Below are 19335 nucleotides of genomic sequence, written 5' to 3'. Positions count from 1 at the left end.
TCGACCTCAGCAAAATTCTCACCTTCATCCGTAGCTATGCACATTATTAAGGCTGCTTTCATATTTCAAAATCAAATCACACTATCTGTCACACACTTAGGTGTGTGAAATTTGTTCTCCCCTGGGGGAGTGGTGAGCTGCAGACACAGCCGCGCTCGGGAACCATTTGGTGGATTTAACCCCCCAATCCAACCCCTTACTGCTGAGTGTCAAGCAGGGAGGCATTGGGTCTCATTTTTAAAGTCTTTGGTATGACTCGGCCTGTGTTTTAACCCACAACCTTCCAGTCTCAGGGCAGACACTCTAACCACAAGGCCACTGAGCTCGGAGATGAGGAGAAGCTCTACATCATCAGGAGGTACATGAAGATGTGTCAGTCTCAGTTTGACAGTTTGGAGGAAACCAGCAGACAGACGTTCCTGGAGTAATCTCACTTTTACACTCAATGTTCTGCTTTAGAATAGACACAACCATCCCAGGAGCTCAGCCAGCTGATTTTTGGTGTGACCAAACACCAAGAGGAAAAAAGAAAAGAACAGTTGATGCAATTTTACCAATTTTGGGGGTCCACAATTTTTGATTTGATTTGAAATGGTTTATTTCAAGCAATTAAGTAGAAACAATACACAACAGCAATATAAACATCAGTTATACATTCATACAGTAACTAATCAAACTTAGGATAATTAGACATATTAATAAATATTGCTTGAAAGGGAGTGGGAGGAAGCAAACTTATATAATCCCACCCCGAATGTCACAATGAATGTCCTGGCTAAACACACCTTTTGGTTGCAAGCATAAAGTAGTGCAGAAAGAACTGGAAAATAGACAAGGGGGTGGATGTTGAGTACCAGAGTTAGGCAGCCCTACTCTACAAGAAAGAGCAGATTTGTCTGTTCTTCCTGAGAAACCTGAGGTCCTTCGATGTCTGTAGCAACAAGCTATATAAGTTTAATCTGTTTGTGGCAGCCTCAAATGAAAACTAGCAGGAGACTGTACTGATTGATTTAAAGAGCAAGTCCTGCTCTAAAGAGAAGGTTCAGTTAACTTGAGGTTGTGGTGGAGGTGAGACTGAAAAGTAAGTCCACAGTTATCATGGATGACTTCAACATTTCTAAATGACGGTGTGGGCTAAGAGGCAGTCGAAGCAATAGATTCCTCTCCTTTACCTGATAGGCTAAGACCTGCCTTTGAACTTTTTAGCTTGCTTACGTTTATTTGTAGATCATATTCAACATATTCATTTCTAAAATCTTCAAACCATTCTAAAACTCTTGGACCTTTAAAGACCTGCACCAGAACAGTGCGGGGCTCCTTCGCTTGTGTTCAGTTTTGGACAATTACTCATGTTTTTTCAGATAACCACAGGGGAGTAAAAAGTTATGTTCATTTAGGTTGTCATGAACTAGGATGCAACTAGACTGAAAGCCTAGGTAGCAAAGTCTCAGAATGAGAGATAGTCAGAGCTTGGTGAATGGGCTGGAGCTGAGCAGAAACGGTAAGAGTTGGTTTGGAGGAAGAAACTGAAGCTCTGACAGAGGTTTGAGAGGTCTAGGGGACATGTGGCATGGGGTTAAAAGTGAGAAAAATATCTAATTGACCAATACAATGATCCAATTCCAAAAGAGGAGTGACAGAGACGGAATATCCAATCCATTGATTAGGATGAATCCAGTAGATACAGAAGTATAGACATGGTCCAAAAAAGCATAAAAAGGTAGGAAAATCTGAGAACTTCAAAGTCAGGTAGAGAGGCAGCTGAGCAAATAGGCAAAGGAAGATGCTTGAGTTTTTTGTTTAATTGAATTTAATTGAGTTTGTTTGCAGGATGAGTCAGAAGGGAAGGGAAGGAGCTGGAACTTGACAAAAATAACTTTTTGTACTCCTGAGATCAGTTTTACTGGCCATAATTTGAAGTACAACTTAATTTGTGTTTTATTAAAAACCTGTAATATTACACAACTGTGATTGACAGTAGTACTTCCTAATGTTTGTAATAAATAGTCCAGAAAAAAGCCACCAAAGAAACAACACATTTTGTGACACTTTGAATTTAATCACTTGAAAATGAGAAAAGTAAAGGTAGGTGATTAAAAAACAAATATTGATGATTGCCAGCCACCATTCTAATCTGTTCATTAAAGCATTTTCAATACTGACGTAGATTCAAGTTAACCCTTTAACAATGGAGATGCCACCAGCATAAATAACACACACTCTTTGACGTTCATCAAATCTATGACCATTTACGCGACTTACGGAAATCTGCAGATTTTGATGCAGAGAAAAAAAATCGGCTTTTCAGATTGGCTTTGTACGGATGTGCAACACGTTACAAACGTAATGCGTGCCATTACTGCACAAAGCTGCTTTTCCATGCGACAGAATTAGTTGATTTACGCCAGTGCTTCTCAATTATTTTTTGCAAGGCCCCCCTAGGAAAAAGAAAATGCCCCCCCCCCCCACCCCCCCACCCCCACCCCACAGACACAGACTCGCCACTGTGACAATTTATATGTTAGTATCTATTAAAAATTGTGTAAGTATACCTAAAATTGTATCTTTTAACATTAACAAAGGAAAAAACAATATAAATCCACTTTCAACAAATATTAACTTTATGTAGCCACAGAAACCCTGTTATAGTCTAAAACAGAAAAGAAGCTTATTGTGCGTGAAATAAAAAGAAATCTGTCAGTCCTTATTTAAACTAGAAACATTTTGACCAACTGAACCATTTGATGCTGAAAAAAACAATTCAATCAATAAATAATGTTAAATGTACATTGATCTGAATCATTAACACAATATATTTAACGTTTTCACTCTGAAGAAATATGTAAAAAACAATGTGCAGATATTTTTCTAAATGATGATTGTTTGTTTATGATCTCAAAGAGTGCAGCTGTTTTCCTGCATTACCTGCTGTCTTCATGTCAAATACTAACACCAACTAAACAACAGGCAGACAAAGAATACGTATATATGAAAATAAAGACACGTCATCAAAATGTCTACAATAGTTAATAAAGAATGACATTATTAGCAGTAATCTAAGGCACTCGATGATCGTGGTGTTTCGCAACAGAGGCAGCGCTCCGCGTGCGTGTTCCACCTCGCAGGCTGAGCCCACTACCCCTCCCCTCTCCTTCTCACACACGCGAGCCGCGTGTGACAGGAGCAGCTGGAGGGATGGCAGTTCACAGGTTTCAGGCTGTTACAAACTCTGTGATAATGGCACAGATTTCTTTCTAAGCTCTGAACCGCTGTCACCGCAGGCCCGTATGGCATGTGCCTAAAACTACTACTCCGCGCCCCCCTCGACATCGCATCGGGCCACCCTTGGGGGGCGCGTCATACTATTTAAGAAACACTGATTTATGTTGATTGTGTAAACACTTCACTACACTAAAGTGTTGCATATCAGCGCAAAGCTGCTTTTATTCCACTTCAGTATCTGCTGGGACCACGTTAATTGTGTTGTGTAAACAGTTAAAGAGTTAAGGTAATTTAAAGAATGTCAACACTTCAACACTGGAGCTGAAGCTTCAGTGTTGAAGTATTAATCTCCAATTGATTTTTCTCAAAAGGGAAAGCAGAGATGTTCCTTTTCACTCAGGTCAATTTTTTATTATTATCTGAAAATACCTACATTTTTACATTTCTTTAGTTTTTTTAGTTGTTGCTTCGGTTGGTGAGTTTTTGACCCTACACCCAAACTGTTACTAAGTTCTTGTGTGAATTTTTCCATCATATACTTTTTCACTCTTCTTCAAGTAATTATTTGGATGACTACCCTTCACCTCTGCTTGATGATAATAATATTGACAAAATGCTGCTCTCACTCAAGTTCAATTTTTGAATTGGTTAACTGCTGCTGGTAATTATCATACAAATGGGGTCAAATGATCACAAGAGCAAAAATCCCAGAACCACACAGAGGGACCTAGTTAATGACCTACAGAGAGCTGAGACCAAAGTAACAAAGGCTACCATCAATAATACCCTACACCACTTGGGACTAAAATCCTGCAGGGCCAGGCGTGTGCCCCTACTAAACCCAGTAAATGCGCAGGCCCATCTAAAGGTGCTAGAGAGCATTTGGATGATCCAGAAGAGGATTGGGAGAATGTCTTATTGTCAGATGAAACCAAAATAGATCTTTTTGGTAAGAACTCTTCTCATTGTGTTTGGATGACAAAGAAGCCTGAGTTGCATCCAAAGAACACCATACCTATTGCAGAGCATGGGGGTGGAAACATCATGCTTTGGTGCTCTTTTTTTAGCAAAGAGACCAGGACGACTGATCCATGTAAAATAAAGAATGAAAAAGGTCATGTATGGTCAGAATTTTGAGGGAAAACCTCGTTCCATCAGCAAGGGGACCATATGAAACCTGGCTGGGTCTTTCAGCATGACAACGATTCCAAACTCAAACGCTCGGGTGATAAAGGAGTAGCTTTGTGGGAAGCATTTCAGGGTTCCGGAGTGGCCTATAGCGAGTCTCCAGATCTCAATCCCATAGAAAATCTTTGGAGGGATTTGAAAGTGTGTGTTGCCCAGCGACTGTCATGGCTACAGAACAATAGAGACTCAGATGCTGAAACCCGGAAGAAGACACGGGGAAGCACAGGCGTAGGTAGCGAATGGATTTAATAATGAAGTAGCAATGAAGGCAGCAGGCTCCGGGGCATCCACAGCGAGGTGTAGGGATTCTGTGGCGTCACTGGTGCAGAAGTCCGGGGAGCGACGGGGAAGGTGTCAGCTCTTGACGGGAGGAGAAGCGGCAGAGGAGAAGCGGCAGAGGCTCGCGGCGTGACCAGGGGAAGGAGACTGAGAGAGGCTTCCAGAATGCAGCAGGACAGGCGACCACTCGTGACTGAGAGAACCTGGAAACAGGTAAGAGACTAATTAGGTTCTGACTAGAGATTCAGAGAGCTTAACATAAACAAAGCGTGAAGACCAAATATGCACCATCAGGGGCAATGGACTGGCGATGAATACTGGTCCAGGAGCTCCTTAAATAGGCAGGTGGTGAAGATGAGTTCAGTGGTCGCAGCTGGGCTGAATCAGGGAACCAAGCGGAGAGGAGAGGGGGAGGAGTCTGACAGAGGCACCATGACAGCGACAGCCCCAAAACATCACTGCTCTAGAGGAGATCCGCATGGAGGAATGGGGCAAACTATCATTTTGTGAAAACCTTGTGAAGACTTACAGAAAATATTTCACTGCTGCCATTGCCCACAAAGGGTATGTAACAAAGTATTGATTGTAACTTTTGTTATTGACTAAATACTTGTTTTACAACATAATTTGCAAATATTCTTTAAAAATCTGACAATGAGATATTCATAGTTGAGGTATACAAATTACAGGCCTCTAATCTTTTTAAGTGAGAGAACTTGCATATTTGGTGTCTGACTACATACTTTTTTGCCCCATTTTACACAAAATGTTGGGAATTTAGAGGTAGTAGACTCATTTTGATGCTATTCTGCCCAGCAACTGGACCACTATTTTCAAAAACACGTGTCTTAGTCCTTCAGGCTTGGCTGAGTCTGGAAGAGTGATGATGAGAATGCTGTAAAAAGACAACTAAAAGCATTTCGTGCCTGCTGAAAACATAGGATTAAAAAATAAACAGTTTTAGCCCTTTTCCATTTAATAGAAAGCTTCCAGTCATACAAAGATGTTTGCTCTACTTTGCCTTACTTTCAAAGTGACCAACACTCCGTCATGGGTTCAGGTGTCATTTAAATTTTTAATATATATATATATTAAAAATAAGAATACATTTCTTCTCTCATTTTACATTAATCAACGAGAATGCGAGTTAATTTGGAAAAGTTTCCGAACATTTCTTAACTGAAGGCCATAAAAAGTAAGAAAAAGGGACAAATGAAAGGTCAAAGAAATGAAACGCTCTGAAGTTGCTTGGAGAAGGGGGAGTGATTTGGTAAGTAATTATCATTAAAAGATTAAAAAAAGACTAGTAGTTAATTCACATTATCAAAGGTCCTGAGGCACAGTTTGTTCTAATTAATTTTTTTTAGAATTTTTAAGAAAACTTTGATTGATCGGAACAAACAGAAAACAAGATGCCCTTTTTAATGCTGCATTGAAAGTTCTTCAGATTCCTTTGGGAAATCATTGTATCGTTGGGGACACAACGATGTGCTAAATTTTGAGTTTAATAATGTTTGAGATTTGTTGAAGCAGATGTCTGTAGAGCAGGGGTAATGGTGTAATACCATATCTCGAGGGCAGATGTGAAAATGTGGCCCCTGCTGATGACCTGGGTCAGGTGTGTTTAGCCAGTTAGGAGATACGAAGGCAGGGTGTGTTAAAGAATGATCTGGTGAACCTGGTGAACAGTGAACCTGCTGAGTTGAGGACTGATCCTCTGACCAGCTTCTCTCATAGTCATTCCATAGTCAATAACTATGGCCCAGATCTCATCAGAGATTCTTGCTCTTTTGATTGGGTCGTGGTTTTGGTCTGGGTCTGGGTCTTTGTGCAGGTCTCAGTCTTTTGCGGTTCTGGGTCTTGGTCTGTCTTGCCTTGCTCTGTTATCCATCTTTGAAAAGCTGCTCAGTTGTTTCAGAACTACCTTTATGTTCGCTGCAGTTGATTCGCAACAAGTGTCTTCAGTTATGTGTTATGTGCTGTGTAATGCAGAGTTTGAGTTTTGGCTCTTTTGCATCTTGTGAGGTGTGAATTGAAGTGACAGTTTGTTGTGTGTTATATTTTAGGTTAAAACCAGAGAGTCGTGTCTTTTAGGAAAGAGTTAAAGCTATTGATGGGCTGGTTTAGAGAAGGGCATTTAGTGGTTTAGCAATTAGGGAAAACTGGAATAGAGGGAGTGAGGCTCACCAAAGCACTATTAACTTTAAAGTAAACATGAATTGTTGGCAAAAAGTTAGATCCTTTTGTTCTCAGATCTACATGAGGAAAACTTCAATGCATCCAAACAAGGTGGAAAAATGATGTCTTTTTTTTTAAATGGAGTTTTTTAAAGTCATCATTTAGGCTGAATGTCCTGCAAAGACATTCAGAGACCTCTATCAAGGAATGCCTTACCCACCATTTAGTAAGGCAAGCTATGGCTGGAAAACACAAATTAGACGCACTGCAGTGATATTAACTCCATAATTAAACTGGTTGGTTATTTTGGGAACAGATTTGAAGTTTAGAGTGAATTTCCTCTCTGTGCAGACGTTTGCCGACATTACAGTGTTCCGATCTAATGAAGGAGCGGGAGAGTCTTGTAAACATGAAAACATCTCGTTTTAGTTGATTTGAATAAATATTGTTCCTCGTCTCGGCTGACATTTCCTGGACCCTGATGTTAAATGTCAAGCAACATTTTGGAGATGAGCAATAATGATTAGGGCCCAATTGTAGTGTTTTAAAGCTGATTAATGAAAACTAATATTTCGTGGCAATTAGAATAATTAAACGCTGGAGGGCTCCTTATAGTTAGTTTAGAATTGCTGCAGGAAAAAGACGGCAACAAAGCTGAAAAGAAAATTGCATTAGTAAGTTGAGTAGAACTGTATTAAAATGCAAATGTACAGCTGTTAATAGTTCTTCAAAAACCAATAATCCCCTAAAGTCAGTCATGTGTCAAAATGGTTAATGGAAAAATATCCCAGAGGCACACAGGGTCCTTTTTCCATTCCACTTTTGATTAAAGCAAAAATCCTGTTAAGGGGAAGTGAAGATCAGGTCAGGATGGCACCGGTACAAATAGCTTAATGTGGGCAGGACAGCAAAGCCTCTGTTCTGATGCCCTGATTTTACAGATACGTCTTCTTCTGGGAAAAGCTTTGTCATGTTTTGGCAGACGCCAAGCTCATCATATCCCTGACTGTTCTTTTTTTTTCTTGCACAGTCAATTTTTTTCTAAGAAATATGAAACCGAAGTGGAGACTAAACTATCGGTTTTGTCAGTTAATCATTGTGCTCATAGTTTTTTTTTTTGGCCATTATCAAATCAAACTTTCTATCAAACTTATAAAGCATTTATAAAGCATCCCCAAGTAACACAAAGGCTATGTCCGAATTCCCTCCCTACTCCCCAAATACTAAAAAAACTATCTAGTTTCCTGGATTTCAAAAGCAATTCAGACACCATGTTCACTTTTTTTTTAAATTTTTCAATAAATGGCAAATATGACGTCACTGATTTCACAAAGTAAAAACATGATGAGTATAAGCATTTTACGAAGACTTCTTACGGATGTACTGTGTTCTGATGATGAAAACGTGGATGATTTAAAGAAAAAAAACAACATTAAAATACTATTACCCCCCAGAATTGCTAAAATGCAATGCATGTATTCACCAATCTAGAGAGCAACTAGTGTTTTGCAGAGATTTCTGGGAAATTTCTAAGAAACTCAATTTTGGAATTATTGATTCGGACAGCACTACAAAATGGCGTAGTGCACTACAGTGTATGCATGCACTGTAGTGCACTATGAGTGGTGAAGGAATTCGGACGGAACCCAAGTACTTCATTGGATAAAAATTTTTTAAAACAAAAAGCCACAAAAAAACCATAAACAACTATAAAACAGCCAAACCTATGAAATGTAAAATGATCAAATAAATAAGAATTAGAGAACAAGTAGAAATCTTGACACCTTTCTATTTTTCAATTACACATTTACTCCAGAGCAATTCCTGCCACATCTCTATTAAATTCCTCATTGGTGTTTCTAGAAGGATTTCTGTCTGTTGTTTTCCTGTGAGGAACTATTGAGTTGTTGTTTTTAATCTTCATACAGTTTTGAAACTCACACATTTCATCTATAAATCATGTTAAAGCAAAAAAAACGTTTAATTCATATTTCCTTCTGCAACTGAATTTGTTTGAGCAAATGTGAACAACCACTGAAGACAACGTTGTCTTTATTTTTTGCATCTCTTTAATCCAGTAAAACCCTGCGACAGACTGGCGACCTGTCCAGGGTGTCCCCTGCCTTCGCCCATAAGTGGCCGGGACAGGCTCCGGCAGCCCCGTGACCCCGAAAGGTATCAACGGAAGAAGATGAATGAATGAATAATCCAGTAAATTGTCCAGCGTGTTCGCTGCTTGATCCTGGCTGAAATAAACTGCAGCAGTTCCTGTCTGTCCAGAATCAAGGAGGGGATTGGATTCAAACCCATCTTCAAATTTAACACCCTGTTTCATGCAAAAATCCTAAAATCCCCCCAAAAAAGAGTTAGTTCAATTCAATTCAATTCAATTTTATTTGTATAGCCCAAAATCACAACAACAGTCGTCTCGATGGGCTTCGAAGTAAAACATGAAATCAAAAGGATCACGAATACAAAGAGTTCAATAGAAAAATACTAAAATGAACTAACAAACTGACTAAGCTATACTGGCATCCCTGCCCTTAGACCCCCCTTCGCGGTAAGGAAAAACTCCCAAAAAAAACGGATTCCGGAAAAAACGAAGAAACCTCAGGGGTGCCCACATGAAGGAGGGATCCTCCCCCAGGACGGACAGGCGATTTACCAGAACTCTTAGAGAAGAATTAACTTATCTAAATCTACAACTACATATATAAAAGTCCAGCAGACGAGCTTCATCCAGCCGTGGTTGTGGGGACAGTCAAAGGCGCGAGTCGAGCCGGAGACAGGAACCACAGCCAGGAGTAGGAGCAGGAGCAGAGACGAGGTACTCGGTCAGGCACAGAGCAGAGACGAGCCAGAGATGAGCCAGAGGCAGGATCCACAGCCAGGTGTAGGAGCAGGAGCAAAGGCGAGGTAAACGGTCAGGAACTGGAGCACGGATGAGCCAACTGGAGTCTGGAAGCACTCCCACTCCCCAGGAGGGGAGAGGAAAAGAGGGACAATACATGAATCGCACTGCACCAAACAGAGGCATGGAGAACTAAATAATAAATTATGATCAAGAATAGAGGAGAGGAAGGGTAGAAGTAAAAAAGGAAAGAGGACAGAACCCCAGTGCACCATAGTTACCCCAGCTTCAACTTCTAGCAGCCTTTTAAAAGAAATAGTTTTTATTAAGTTTAGTTATCTGGTTACTTTCTGATGGTCCAGAGGATGTGGTTAGCACTCTAACCTCACAGCAAGAATGCAAAGGTTCAAATCTCAGCTACAACTTTTCCTTGTGGAGCTTGTTCTTCTACCACTCATTTCTTCTTGACCATATCTTGGCCAAAGCGTAACCCTTGTGCTATCCTAGACACTTTACCATTGGGAGTTGGGTCATCTAGACCCACTAGACAGTGCGCTGAACCTTTTTTCTTCAATGATTTGTGATCTTCACTGGTGTCCATGGATTACATGAAATCCTCTTCACCTTTATCCACTTTTGTCATGGTAGAGATAACACGTCCATGTAAGGGTGGGGTCATCTAAGATAGCACAAGGGTAAAACTGAACTATATCCCTCACACCTTCAAGTTTTGAGTCACATTCATTTATTTATTTTTCTAAATCTATTTGTTTATTGTAAAGTTCAATTTCTTCGGTGTTGGAGCCATTTGGCTGAAATTAAATTCATGCATGCATGCATGCACCTGTCATTCTTTGGTCATACATTCGTTAAGCCCCCCTATTAGATCCATTTTGGGAGCTGACGTCTTTTTAATTGGTATTTTTCTTTTGGATTTAGAACTTGGGAAGCACGGCAGCATATTGACCTTAGATCTTGTTATTGTCGTGTTTAGGACATGTTTATGCCCTTAAAAACTATTTTTTGTGGTTTGTACTTTGTACTTTTCACTGTTCAAGAAAGTGCAAGAAGATAAATTACATTTAGTACCTGGTACACTAACCTCAACCTCTGCAAGTAGCCCTGCTCTGTCATCATCAACTGCTTCACTAACCTTACTGTAACCCGGTTTGATAAGTTGCTATCCCACATTAGTCCATGGAGGGACAATATAAAAACAAGATATTATTGTCTCGAGGCAAATAAGAAAAATGTCATAAAGTTCAGGAGGGGAACGATCAAATCTTCAAATTCATGTTTGTTTCGGACGGTACTTCTTCTGTGTTACTGTCTGGAGCAAATCTCAGCTTTTAAAAAAAAAAATCACATTTAAATCGCTCCCTGGTAAAACTAAGCAAATAAACTGCAACTTATACGTAACTGGGTTTTGGAAAATGCATGGATGGATTTTCTGATTGACAGGTGGCCAAATGACCTCTGGATGATCAACTACTACTTTGATGTGAGAACTGATAGTGAATTTTCATTCACAATGGCCAGAACACCTTTCTGATGCTCCCTCTGGGTCTCCTACACAATAAGCACCTGTGTAGAAACTAAGTCACATATGAACACAATTTGAAAGCAATGTGTGTGTTTATGAGGCCATGTGTTTTTTGTCTCTCTGTCTCCAGTTCACATCTCATGATCAAACGTCCAGTTGACTAAAAGGTGTGCTTCTTAAGCACAAATAATTTGTTAAATGAGCTGGAGTTACGAAATAGAATCCTGTCTGTTCCCAAACAGAGCGGCCAAAGTCTAATGTATTTAACCTCTTCTTGGTGGAGACATTTATGTCTAAAAGGACCCTGGAGACCGCAGATGACAACACAACCTGGCATTCTTATTAATAACTGATAAGTTGTGAGCCTGTGAAAGGCAGCAGTTTTCATCCCCTCAGAGGCACTAATCTTTTTGAAGCCAACTGCTGCTTCCTGCTGAATACTTGCAGGACTCGATGGCAGGTGTCAATGTGTGCCAGAACAGACGTCGTCACTCTCCCTATTCCAATCTCCACATCTCATGGGGGCTTGCTATGCAAGCACCGGTCCAGCCTTCTGGCAGACGATTATTAGGATCTGCTTGGTCACACATGGTGCAGATCAGAGGATGCTCCAAGAAGTAATTACAATCAGGCAGAGAGCTTATGTGTTCTTTCTGCTGTTGAGGAAAAGCTGCCTTACCACAGACTGTTTACACACACGCTGTTTGTCCTCTGCACACATCCTTCACGGGAGAAGGTGGAGATATAATTTGTTGAAGAAAATGAGGAACAAAAATAAATGTGGTCAATTTGCCTTCAAGAAAACTTTCTTCGAGTTTGATTGGATTATATTGGTGAAAAACTGCTTGATCAAAAATACCCAAATCATCACTGTCAAACTGTGGTGTTAGGACATTTTAATTTTGTTTAAGCTTCACTCACAACTGCCCTTATGGGTGTGTACAGACTGTCTGCAAAGGAAAAATCAGGAAACCTGTACAAGGCATGCAGATAGATTTTACTTTTTTTCTACCCACCCAAATCCAGCGAACTGCACAAGGGGCAGTGGTGGCGGGGGTTTACGTGATGAGTGCGTGCTCCTTGTGGGTTGCATCCTGACTGTTAGAAATGAGGAAATTAGACAATCAGAACGTAGTTTTTGCATCCTACGTGCAATTACACACCACATGCACACTTTGTGCAGGCAGCATTTGAGTGTGATCTCTAAGGCACCAGTACTTGCACCTTATTAATGATCAGTGAGTGGCATAAGGTCACACTGTGACAACATCACCCATATGTAATAGGTGCATGCAGCATTCAATAACTCTACGGATACTTCACAATATACTTACAAAACGTTCAACAATTATATTTTCCTTTTTCATGGCATCCCTTGAGGTGGCATTATAAGTCTCAAGGGAACTGCAAGAAATACCTGCACTCCCCTTAACCCTTGTGCTATCCTATGACCCCACCCTTACATTGACATGTTCTCCCTACCATGACAAAAGTGGATAAAGGTGAAGAGGATTTCATGTAATCCATGGACACCAGTGAAGATCACAAATCATTGAAGAAAAAAGGTTCAGCGCACTGTCTTGTGGGGTCCAGATGACCCAACTCCCAATGGTAAAGTGCCTACGATAGCACAAGGGTTAAGATGTTGGCGCTCCTCTCTAATACCCTCCATGGGGCCAGACAACCCAAAAACCTGCAACACCCATAAGGGTTCATGTGACTAAAGCTAAAGCTGCAAATTAAAGGAAAATAAACGAATCTCTGCTTCCTCTGTTTTTACAACCATTTTTTTTTTTAGATTTTTCCAACCCTTTTATCTTTTTAACCTAATTTCACTCTCCTGTGTTTCCTGTAGCATCATTGGTGGGATGGTGGGTGTCACAATAACCCAAAAGTGGCGATTTCTGTGAGTCTGTCAAAGATGCAACTGCATTGGCGAGCTCAGCATCCTGAAGATCCCGAGGTTTAGATTTAAATTCTGAATTGGAGAGCTAAGCAATCTAACTAAACGTATTTTTAACATTCTCTTAAATTCACTTTAACTGCAGCCTCTTTTGGTTTTGCTTGAAGTGCAATTCAGTGAAGCTGTTATCAAGGGCTGTTAATGGAGTGAGAACAATTTTCTTTTGATCAGGTCTTCTTTTCATAAACTGTGTTATTATGGAATAATCATATTTATAATAAAGTATTTACAACCAGGAGGTTTTTGCAATCAAACTAGCATTGGAGGAATGGACAATGGGCATAACACCTTTCTGGTGCCCTCTGTGTCTGAAAAATCCAAGTTTGAGAAGTGCTGGAAGGTTCTCATGAAACAAGTCAAACAAGGTACAAGTTTGCATTTATATTAGATATATTAGTTCATGTTGTTCAAACCATTGACTGTATGTGAACTAGACTGAGAGACCCCTCCCTTGGAATTAGTCTCTTCAATTGAGAAATAAACAGCTACTACTCAGTCATACTGTTTGTCAGAATTCTTGCCCTGCTACCTTTTTCTCAACATGTTCTTGCTTATCCTAATTTTTTTCTTGATTATTTTTTCTGTTGCGCAAGTTATTCAAGTTATTAACTGGCCAATCAGATGCTTCAATAAAAGTATGTGATGTCAAGTTGAATGTTCACATTTGATTGACAGATTCTCTTGAGCCCGCTTTCAAGTAGTAAGGGAATGGACCTCCAACATGCTCACTCCTGACTGGCAAGAGGTTGTCATAGAAATGATGACTCAGCCTGACTCAGACCAATCATAGCATACTGACGATTCTGGTTCCAACATGGCAACATCTATATCATGAAAAAATTGCGACTGGAATGACTCATTTCGTTGGAACCAGAAGAAAGCCATTTCAGTCAGGCAACTCCTGCAGTAAAAACATTTATTTTTTCCACATTCTTTTAGTTTGGCATAAGGCTCAGTTCAATTACATAAGACAAGATCTCCATAAAACTTTTGGGTAATAAACTACCCCCAACGGAGCTCGCTGGTGGAAGCCAGGGAGGAGGGTGGGGCAACGAACGCAGCGTTTGCGGTAGAGGAAGAGAAGGAAAAACTTGCACACCTAGACTTTAATAGGACGCTGAACAGGTGAGTTGAATAAACTGAACCACCCTAAGGAGGAGTAACCGAAGTAAACGCACTGCTTGAGTAGTCTGCCTGAAATGCTTCCAAGGTCGCTCACTCACTTAGTCAAGTTCTCATTACAGTCAAACTGCTGATTTGTATGCAAGATTTGTTGCCTATCAAGGTCTGAAAATGCATTAAGTGTTTATTCCTCTTTACTAATCCTAATTATGTTCTGTATTGGAAGATTTCATATTTTTACCAATAACATACTTTTTATAGTATGTTCCCCAAAATTAAAAATACTACAGGTAAAAACTCCCAATGGTGTGAACCTAAGATGCTGTACACATATGGAAATGATACATATGAATCTTCTAAGATGTTTGTCTCTTTTATCTGAAACTTGTAAGTTAGGCATAAGACAGTCAAACCACTATTAAGATCCTAAGTAAAATTGGACAATATGAAACTTGTATGGTTTGGTAATATTTAAGAAAATTATATGATAGTAGTTCCAAATAAATTCTTTTTAGAAGAAATGTGTAATATTAAACTTTTATGAGATAGGCATCTTGTAGTGAAAAAGTAATCCTACAAGTATCACAGAAAGCATTTGCAAGTCTGATTTGAAAAACAGTCAAATAAGAGAAAACATTGGAAAGTTAAAATTTAGCAATGCTAGGTTTTCTAAAAATGAGGTTGTTCATTCTCTCTAATGGATGTTCCTAAAAGTTTTGCTTATGAAACTGGCAACATTATATTGTATCAACAAAGCAAATATTGAAAATACTGTGAGATGTAATTAATATGAAGCAATACATCCTAATGGTTTCTCCAATAAATACCAGTATTTTCACGACCATAGGGCGCACTGGGTTATAAGGAGCGGTCTCAATTATGGGTGATTTTTCAGTCTTTGACACATACAAAAGGCGCACCGGGTGTTAAGGCGGAGACACGTTAACACCCCTTTCGGACCCTGAGAGCCTCCAGAGCGGGTTCATAAAAATAAGCAGTCTCCGTTTTTTTTAGAGGAAACCTTTTTTTAAATTATTGTTCTCCCTAACTCGGTCCTGGGAGGAGTTTGGTGAGGCCATGGAGAAGGACTATCAGTTGGCCTCGAACAGATTCTGGCAAACCGTCCGGCGGGGGAAGCAGGGAATGAGGACTTTGGCGTGAGGCTGTCTATCACCCAAGCTGAAGTCACTGAGGTAGTCAATGAGCTCCTCAGTGGCAGGGCTCCGGGAGTGGACGGAGTCCGTCCTGAGTACCTCAAGTCTCTGGATGCTGTGGGAGTGTCTTGGCTGACACGTGTGTGCAGCATCGCATGGCAGTCGGGAACTGTACCACTGGATTGTCAGACTGGGGTGGTGGTTCCCCTTTTTAAGAAGGGGGAACGGGGTGTGTTCCAACTACGGTGGAATCACACTCCTCAGTCTCCCTGGGAAAGACTATGCCAGGGTACTGGAGAGGAGAGTTCATCCCATAGTCGAACCTCAGATCCAGGAACAACAGTGCGGTTTCCGTCCTAGTCATGGAACAGTGGACCAGCTCTATACCCTCTTCAGGGTGCTGGAGAGTTCGTGGGGAGTTCGCTCATCCAGTCCATATGTGGGTAACGCTTTCTTTTACAGTACAGTACTTACAGTGTACTTAAGTGGTATTTACATGGTACTTATAGTGTAACTACTGGGTACTTTCAGGGTACTTACATGGTACTTTTTATGGAATTTACTGGGTACTTACAGTGTGTTTACATGGTACTTTCTATGGGACTTTACTGGGTACTTACATGGTACTTTTTGTGTCTACTCTGTACTTACATGGTACTTACTGTGTATTTATATGGTACTATTTGGTTCATACCTATGTGGTACATACTGGGTATTTATAATATTCCTACTGGGTATTTACATGTTGTGCAAAGGTGTCTTTTATGGTACTTACCACATGTAAGAACAAGGTAAGTACAAATAAAGTACCTTGACCTTTAGGTCTGCACTCGCTGCATGTTTCATGGTATTTACCATGAATTTACCACAGAAACTACCCCTTAAGTACACTGAAACTGTAACTGTAAAAGAAAGTCAGCCCTATTTCCACTCAACTACATGGTACTTTCAGTAGTAAATGCTGGGTATGTTCACTTGAATATTACTTGGTACTTAACCCTTAAGTACAATGAAACTGTACCTGTAAAAGAAAGTCAGCCCTATTTCCACTCTATTACATGGTACTTTCAGTAGTAAATGCTGGGTATGTACACGTATTACCTTCCTGTGCAGTGTACATACACACTTGGTCTTCTGACCTCACCAAATGAGACAATGCTTACATGTTGGTAAGGGTAAAGTAACTACATTGTAAAAAAAATATTCTGGCCTGATTACTTCTTGTAACATGAGGCAAGTTTAAAGAGAAACAAGACAGCAGTGAAAACAACAATCTTTAATATGATACGTGTCTGCAGCATACAAAGTGTCATCACAATGAAATAGGTTTTAAGTACAAAACAGTTCAAAGGAGAAATCTAAAAAACACATTATTGGCCTGAGGGTCGTGCTTTTTGTCCATCAAAATTCTTTCAGCAGAGTTTGGTAACGGTGCAGGACTTCTTCAGGGTTTGTAACTGCAAGAAAATTCACAATATGAGCTAAAATGAACATAAAAAGCATAACGACTTTGATGAAATACAAAATATATTTTACTTATTTAATCATTTCTGTAATGAGTTTGATAAATTTCTGTGAATTCTTTATCGCTTTGACTGTAATGCTTGAAATTAATCAATTATCCTCATTTATGAACATGATAATAAATTATTCACAACTTTATATTTTAGTTACATAAACAAGAACAACAAAAAAGAAATCAAAGAAAAAAAATCATTATTGCCATAAAAAAATCTAATTTGTTTAGACAAAGAATGACAAAAGCAATGTTTTAATTGGCAATTACTGTGTGTATTTCTTCTTTATAAATATTATTCGCACCTACAATTTGCATTAGCATGAAAAACATTGCAGGGTAAAAGAAAAGGAAAAAAGAAATAAATAGGCAATTTCAAATTCAACACAGTTATTCACAAAAATATGTTTTAATTTTCAAACAGTTACATTCACTGTGTTGGGTGGTATTGTTGTCTCTATCATATTTGAAAATAAATAAATAAATAAAAATAAAATAAAAACGGCGAAAGAAAAGAAAATGGGGAAAAGGCAGTTAAACTCTTCATTAATGTAAATAATATGTCCACTTGGTGGATTTAACTTACTTTAGCTTACTCTCCTGTGGCTTCACAGATTCGTCTGGAATGTCTTCTTCACCATAGCTGATCTAAAGCGGTAAAAAGACGGAAGTACGTCATCATTATTTTAAATAAACGCCTTTCATTGTTTTTCCCAGAAAGACGTGCTCTCAGTCAAACGAGCACAGAACAACAGACGTTATCATTTAGGCTACGTGCTTGTTTTACAGGTGCCCCTCTCCTGGTAAGTAACAACAATGTTTGTAGATTTTCATTACAAACTTTGAAAATGTATACATGAAATAACTGAAATTATTGCAGTAAGGTAGACATGCTCTTACGTCACGTTTCAAACACAGAGATAGTGGCTTGAAATCACGAAGTTAGCTTCTTTATAAAGTTTGATCAGTTTAAATATTTACATGTAATTTATCCAATATTTAGAAAAAAAACACTGGCTTACCTGCCAGATGAAGAGAAATTCAAACTGTTGCGCGCGCCTCGAGGCTCTCCGGATTAATCTGCACGTTCACTTTGGGGGTAGTTGTGCTGCATTCAAGTGCGCTGGGAATTTGCAACTTTACTTGCCCCGACCTATTTAACAAAAACACACACTTGGGGTGTTTTTAGTATTAAAAGTAAATATTTTGCCTTGTTGTTTTACATATTTTCCTGACATTATATAATATATATTAAAACAAGTTCATTTTTAGAACAATATTTAAAAAAAGTTAAGTTTTGAATAATTTATTATCATGTTTTTAAATGAGGATACTTGATTAATTTCAAGCATTACAGTCAGAGCGATAAAAAAATTCATAGAGATTTATCAAACTCATTACAGAAATGATTAAATAAGTAAAATATATTTTGTATTTCATCAAAGTCGTTATGCTTTTTATGTTCATTTTAGCTCATATTGTGAATTTTCTTGCAGTTACAAACCCTGAAGAAGTCCTGCACCGTTACCAAACTCTGCTGAAAGAATTTTGATGGACAAAAAGCACGACCCTCAGGCCAATAATGTGTTTTTTAGATTTCTCCTTTGAACTGTTTTGTACTTAAAACCTATTTCATTGTGATGACACTTTGTATGCTGCAGACACGTATCATATTAAAGATTGTTGTTTTCACTGCTGTCTTGTTTCTCTTTAAACTTGCTTCATGTTACAAGAAGTAATCAGGCCAGTATATTTTTTTACAATGTAGTTACTTTACCCTTACCAACATGTAAGCATTGTCTCATTTGGTGAGGTCAGAAGACCAAGTGTGTATGTACACTGTACGGGAAGGTAATACGTGTACATACCCAGCATTTACTACTGAAAGTACCATGTAATAGAGTGGAAATGGGCTGACTTTCTTTTACAGGTACAGTTTCATTGTACTTAAGGGGTAAGTACCAAGTAATATTCAAGTGAACATATCCAGTATTTAGTAATGAAAGTACCATGTAGTTGAGTGGAAATAGGGCTGACTTTCTTTTACAGTTACAGTTTCACTGTACTTAAGGGGTAAGTACCAAGTAATATTCAAGTGAACATACCCGGTATTTAGTAATGAAAGTACCATGTAATAGAGTGGAAATAGGGCTGACTTTCTTTTACAGTTACAGTTTCATTGTACTTAAGGGGTAAGTACCAAGTAATATTCAAGTGAACATACCCGGTATTTAGTAATGAAAGTACCATGTAGTTGAGTGGAAATAGGGCTGACTTTCTTTTACAGTTACAGTTTCAGTGTACTTAAGGGGTAGTTTC

The 19335-nt window shown here is 39.1% G+C and overlaps 2 long non-coding RNA genes across 2 annotated transcripts; one reads left to right on the top strand and one right to left on the bottom strand.

Annotated features, from left to right (window-relative positions):
• Positions 1-16761: 16761 nt before the first annotated feature.
• Positions 16762-18377, bottom strand: LOC111948215 (uncharacterized). The gene is made up of 3 exons (XR_002874177.2): positions 18039-18377; positions 17603-17664; positions 16762-16957 (listed from the first exon to the last, which is right to left on the bottom strand). It is a non-coding gene; the product is annotated as an uncharacterized LOC111948215 (long non-coding RNA).
• On the top strand, positions 17070-18708 carry LOC144995579 (uncharacterized). The gene is made up of 2 exons (XR_013659129.1): positions 17070-17819; positions 18513-18708. It is a non-coding gene; the product is annotated as an uncharacterized LOC144995579 (long non-coding RNA).
• The last annotated feature ends 627 nt before the right edge of the window (positions 18709-19335 follow it).

The sequence above is a fragment of the Oryzias latipes genome, chromosome 11 (assembly GCF_053564925.1).
Source record: "Oryzias latipes strain Hd-rR chromosome 11, Olatipes_Hd-rR_3.1".
Classification (NCBI taxonomy): domain Eukaryota; kingdom Metazoa; phylum Chordata; class Actinopteri; order Beloniformes; family Adrianichthyidae; genus Oryzias; species Oryzias latipes.
The sequence above is the reverse complement of the archived record's forward strand: the minus strand, read 5'-3'. Positions and strand labels throughout refer to the sequence as shown.